The sequence below is a fragment of the Uloborus diversus genome, chromosome 10 (assembly GCF_026930045.1).
Source record: "Uloborus diversus isolate 005 chromosome 10, Udiv.v.3.1, whole genome shotgun sequence".
Taxonomy (NCBI): domain Eukaryota; kingdom Metazoa; phylum Arthropoda; class Arachnida; order Araneae; family Uloboridae; genus Uloborus; species Uloborus diversus.
In genome coordinates this window covers 137,384,644-137,390,290 of record NC_072740.1, presented here as the reverse complement: position 1 = coordinate 137,390,290, position 5,647 = coordinate 137,384,644, and positions in this window count along the sequence as shown.

The following is a 5,647-nucleotide window of genomic DNA, read 5'->3' as shown; positions in this document are numbered from 1 at the left end:
GTCTGACACCATGCGAACTTTCTTGTGGTCAACTGGTTCAAAATCACTTTCGCCACTCAGGGGCGTCCCCGAACTAACTAATTGAAAAGTTTTTAATGATAAAAGCAATTTTTATGGTTTAAATGTTCAAAAAAGTTTTTTGTCGGGATATTTTTCCTCATTTATTCCTAATACTATTTTAAACCCTATTTAATTCTCTAATTAGTACATTACATTGTTAAACATCAAGAATATTTGATTTAGTTTTTTAGCTTAAGCGTAGTTGTCTGTTTCTACTGCAAAATCAAGAGTTGCAACTGAAACTTTTGACCTCTCTTCCCCTCCCCTCATGCCGTCTATCTCATTATTAATTAAGCTTTTAAACTTGACGCACACGCAAATAAAAACTTTTAACTTCTTTCTTGTTTCAACGTTCATGCATGAGGCATTAAGTTTTCTAGACAATTTACCATTATAATATTTAAAAAATAGATGCATTATTTTTTTTAATTGGAACTGTAAAGCTAAAAAATAAACACATTCTGATTTTTTTTCACACAAAATTTAAAGATTTCATTTTCATGAAATTTTATTTTATTCGCGCGAAGTAATACACTCAGAATGCTTTCTTCGCACAAAGTTTTGTCCGTGCCAAATTTAGTACGCACGAAGTTTTGTCGAGGCGAAGTTTTGACCGCACGAAATTCAAGCGAAATTTTGACCGCACGAAGTTTTGTCCAAGCGAAGTTTTGGTCGCGATGTTTTGACCCATTACCATTTAATGACATGTATTGCAGATATTTTTTTCTCTTTCAATTTACTTTCAAATCAATGGGTAGTTGTTGTGCATCTGTCTTCATTTGTCTTTTGTTTATCTTGAAAATAAGAGTTAATAAAAACATCAATCACATATTCGTTTTTTTTTTTCGACCCAAAATTAGTAAGAATTGATTTTTTAGAAGCAAGCTGCAGATTTTTTTTTTTTTTTTGACCAGTATAGTTTACACTAAAATACTACTTTATCTATACATATTTGTTGTTCATTCTCTTTAAAGATGGGGAGTCCTTTCTAAGCAATGTCGTCTCCCCCATTTTTCAAAAAATAAAAAGTATTTCAAAGATTCATTTCCTTAAAAAAAAAAAAACTTTTTTTTTTCTTTTTTGAAATAATTCTTATATATTCTACTTGAATACAAAATTTCTACAAGCGAGACTTAGCTCAGCTGTACTTGAAACAAAGAAATCGATTTACGGCTCAAGGCTTTTTAAAATTTTTGAAAAATATCCTATTAGGTCAAGGAAACATTCTTCCTCTTCCTTAATTGAGTTTCCATTCCTTTCGCACTTTTTATTTCAAAAAGGGACATATACTTATTACTATAATGTCATTTTCTCTCTTACTTCTAAATGTTTGGTAGTCTGACATGACATGATTGAATTAAATTTTTTCTATCTTTCGCTTTTAATTACTCCAATGTAATATTGTTAAAACCTAGCAAACGCGATAGTTTTTACTCCAAACTATGTTGGATTCTGAGTGTCCAACAAAGTCAATATAACATTGACTCTTTACGTAATCTTTCAATGCAAAATGCAACTGTTGAGATAAATGTATAAGAATTACTCAACATTTTCTTTTAAAAAAAAGAAAAAAATGTAAAGAAAAATTTTGCTGTATACGTACTATATGTTTTTTACAATCATTTTTTGCTCAGTTCAAAAAAAGAAATCCAGCAAAATCTTTATCGTACACCTTGTACTTGTCTTGCTAACAGATCTTATAATAATAATAAAAAAAAATTATAATTAACTGAAAAAAAAGTATGCTTTGGTAAAATGGAATTTATCTGTAGATAGATAAGCATTAGGGTTGTACAAAAATAAATGTTTGTAAAACCGTAATCTCCACAAGACCTTGTTCCATGAAAATACCATGCCTTACTGTCTTCATTCTTCCAGTTGAACTGAACTATTGCTTCGGTCACTCGTCTGGTCAGTGCTAATTCTATATTAGCCACTAGTTTGTTTGGCACTCTTGGCTTCCTTAAGAAGTTTTCCACCTCCAGCTCAGTCACTTCCTATGCCGGGCTGATGAGTGCTAATAAGCACGAAACTGCAGTCCTCGGCTGGAATGACTGTGCTGGCGGTGTATTTCATGAATTATCTTCTTGTTTACTTTCCTTTGAGACATAAGTTTCATCTTTCACAATTAATTAAAACAAGTTTTTTTGCTTTATTCTTATAAATTTTCGTGAAGTTAGTAGCTGCATTCTATTAAAATTATTGAAATGATGACAAAAAATTTAGTATGCTGAATTTCTTTTATGCAAAAAGTAAAAAAATATCTAAAATGTTAAAGTTCTGGAAATATTTCTTTCATTGCAAAAATGCAATTTGCGAGAAAGAACGTGCCATTGATGGCTTGAAAGAGAAAACAAAATTTCTTACCTGTTTTTATGTTGTAAATTATATCCATTGTAGATTATTAAAATTCAAAAATTTTCAATTCCCCTTTTTCTTCATTACAGTGTAATATTACTAAAATGCTTTTATATTTGCATAATTAATTTAACTGTAAAAAGGAGTTTTGCTAAATCCAGAGTGAACTCTGCTGTACAGTAGCATTAGTGAAAAAAATGGCAAAGAATTCGAAACTTAATTTGAGATTGGCTCTAGCGTTGGCGGGTACTGAGAGCGCTAAACAGCCAAATAAGGATTTGACTCGGCCGTTTTCTAGTACGTCATCAATAATTTAAGGTAACCACTGATGACGCTTCCTTGTAGATAGTGATGATTCGGCACTAGAAAACAAAAAAACACAAATATCAACAATTCGTACAATATACACTATATGACCAAAAGTATTGGGACACTTTCAAAAATTCACATTTTTACTGATTTCTCGAGAAATAAAAGACCAATTGCTCTGTAATTTTTTTCACATAAAAGGTATACTCCAGCTGTCATTTTCCAATAAAAATTAAGTCTACTATTCATTTGGGGAACCAGAAACAAATTGAGGAAACAAAAGAAAAGGTTTCTGATCATTTTTTTATTGCAAATAGCTGGCAATAAGCTATGAATTTCAGAAAAAAGTTTAAAAACCATATAGAATATATTTTAATATTTTCGTGAAAGTATCTTTTATACCCACGGATTTAGCTGGAATATCAACTGAATTTAACATTGATTTCAGTTGATTATGCGGTTCAAATTTTCGTTGAGAATAAATTCAGACAAAAAAATGTAATTTATTCAGTTAAGTTACAGTGCTAATTCTGTATTAGCTACCAGTTTGTTTGGCACTCTTGGCTTCCTTAAGAGGTTTTCCACCTCCAGCTCAGTCACTCCTATGCCGAGCTGATGAGTGCTAATAAGCACGAAACTGCAGTCCTCGGCTGAAATTGACTGAGCTGGCGGTGTATTTCATGTAAAAAATGTAATGCTAAAGAAAATATAGGGGATTTATATTTATTTGAATAGCTTTACTGTCTGAATATATAATAAAAAATGGGTTTTACACTTTGAGCCGCTGAGAACAAAGATGGGTCGGTTGTCGGTTTGGTCACCGGTCCTCCACCCCTCATAAAACTTTAAAATTATGCTTCTCTAACTCAGATCCGGGCCCCTCAAAGGTCGGGCTAGTTTCCAACTAAGTTGACATGGCTTCTCGTCGTCCTGTTTACACTGTTAAACTGACGTTTTTATTGCTATTTATGTATCTCTTATGAAAGTTTACGCCACTTTTTACTTCTTATTTCATTTTCTTTTAGTTTTGTGAAAGTTATAACAAAGGCGGTGATTAAGTTCAATGTGTAGACGGCTCATCTGACAATCCAACTCTGCAGAAAACATTCTGCATTACACACTTTTGGTGTTGCAATTAAGACAGCTAAGGTTAATGTCAGTTTTTTCTCTATTCATTGAAAAATAAATAACTTTTACATTAATTTCTCATGATTTAATTTTCTCACAACTAAAACCTGTCTATCAAAATGCATAGCAGTAAAAAAAAAATCATTTAAACTTTCTTGCATCTTGTAGAAAAATCCATAAAGCACAAATTTATGATACCGTAAAGCTTCAATGGAAAAACTCTTGATAAATACAAATGCATAAAGTACGGATGCGTATATCTTTTCTGGAAAGTATTTGACTAAAACTGTTAGGAAATGAAAAGTCAATCAAAATTTCAGGCAATATCATTTTATTAAAAAAAAAAAAACTATTTTACAATTACGCAATAAGAATCTACAACAGCTTAATGTAAATGTCAGGTTTTACCTGACATACTGTGATAGAGAACGACACTTTGCGACAGCTACGAGTGTGAAAAATGAAAACTCTAACAAAGTATGCAGCAGCTAAAGAAAGGAAAAATGAGAATCATAATTCTTAAGAAACAGACATTTGCGTTGTCTAGGAAAAGGATTGCACTTCTCAGCAAGGAAATACTTCCACCACTTCAAAACTTCCGTAAAATTTATGCGAGATCTAGAATGTTTGTTTTGGTTATAAGTGCCTTCAATTTCTTCTTCCTGATCAACAGAACTGTCAGTTTTGTTTTTGGAGACAGATAGCAAAAATTTTGTGTTGAGATTCTGCCTCCTTTTCTGAATTAAAAAGTAGATGTTTTTATAGCAAAGTGTGAGTGTGTAATAAATGTAGGTATTGTTCTCTCATCAAAATGTCTATACACCGAGTGGCAAGGCTAATATCCTACACTGCATATAAAAAAATCTGTCTATGTATATATATATATATATATAATATATATATATATATACTTGCGGAACGTCCCGACCTCGTTCGAGTCAAAAAGCGATCTATCTTTGAAAAAATATTACGCAGGTTCTATTAAACTAGTATTTGATGGTAAGCAACATTTTTTGTTTGAGTTTTCATGAGGTTTGAAAAAATTGATTTACCTCATTTCCTGATCAAGAGAGACCAACACATAATTCCTACTGAGCAATATAATATTCCCATATGTAACGTTCATAAGAACTTTTCATTGGGAGTTGTAAATCACTTAAATTGGAAAAGGAAATATGCAAAGACCATAAGGTTGCAAGGAGTATGAGCCAACTGATCTGCTGCAGGTGATGTAAGAACAACACTCTAAGTCTAAATTATATTATTCCGTAGTGATTTTAACTAGGGTTGCACTCCCCATTGCATAGGTTAGACAAATTAAAGTTGCACGAAAAATTATTGGGATATTGTCATTAATTTTAAAAACACGAAGAGAAGTCCAGGGGACTTAAAGCTAATTAAAGAATTATTTTAGATGAAGCCACAGCGTTGGAGGCAAAAACTATAGCCCTCTCGCATATCCAATGTAATTTTTTTTACAGTCTTGGTTTCAGGATAAACATTGAGGATCAAATCATTCAGAGAGAATTTTACAACTCATCTATTTTGATAAGACACCCTTTTCCAGTTATTTTTACTTACTTGTCCTAAAAGACTCTAGTAATGCCTAACACCATCTCCTAAACATACTCTTATAGTTGTTCTTGAGATACAGAGATTTTAATGGGGATGACTTTAACCAGACTTGAAGTATATCTGCACGAGTTCCTCCAGGGTACCACAGGAAGAGTTTGGGGAAAGTCACCGTCAAATACGAAGGTACTTTCATAGTTTTGTCTGAACCTTTGTGAGG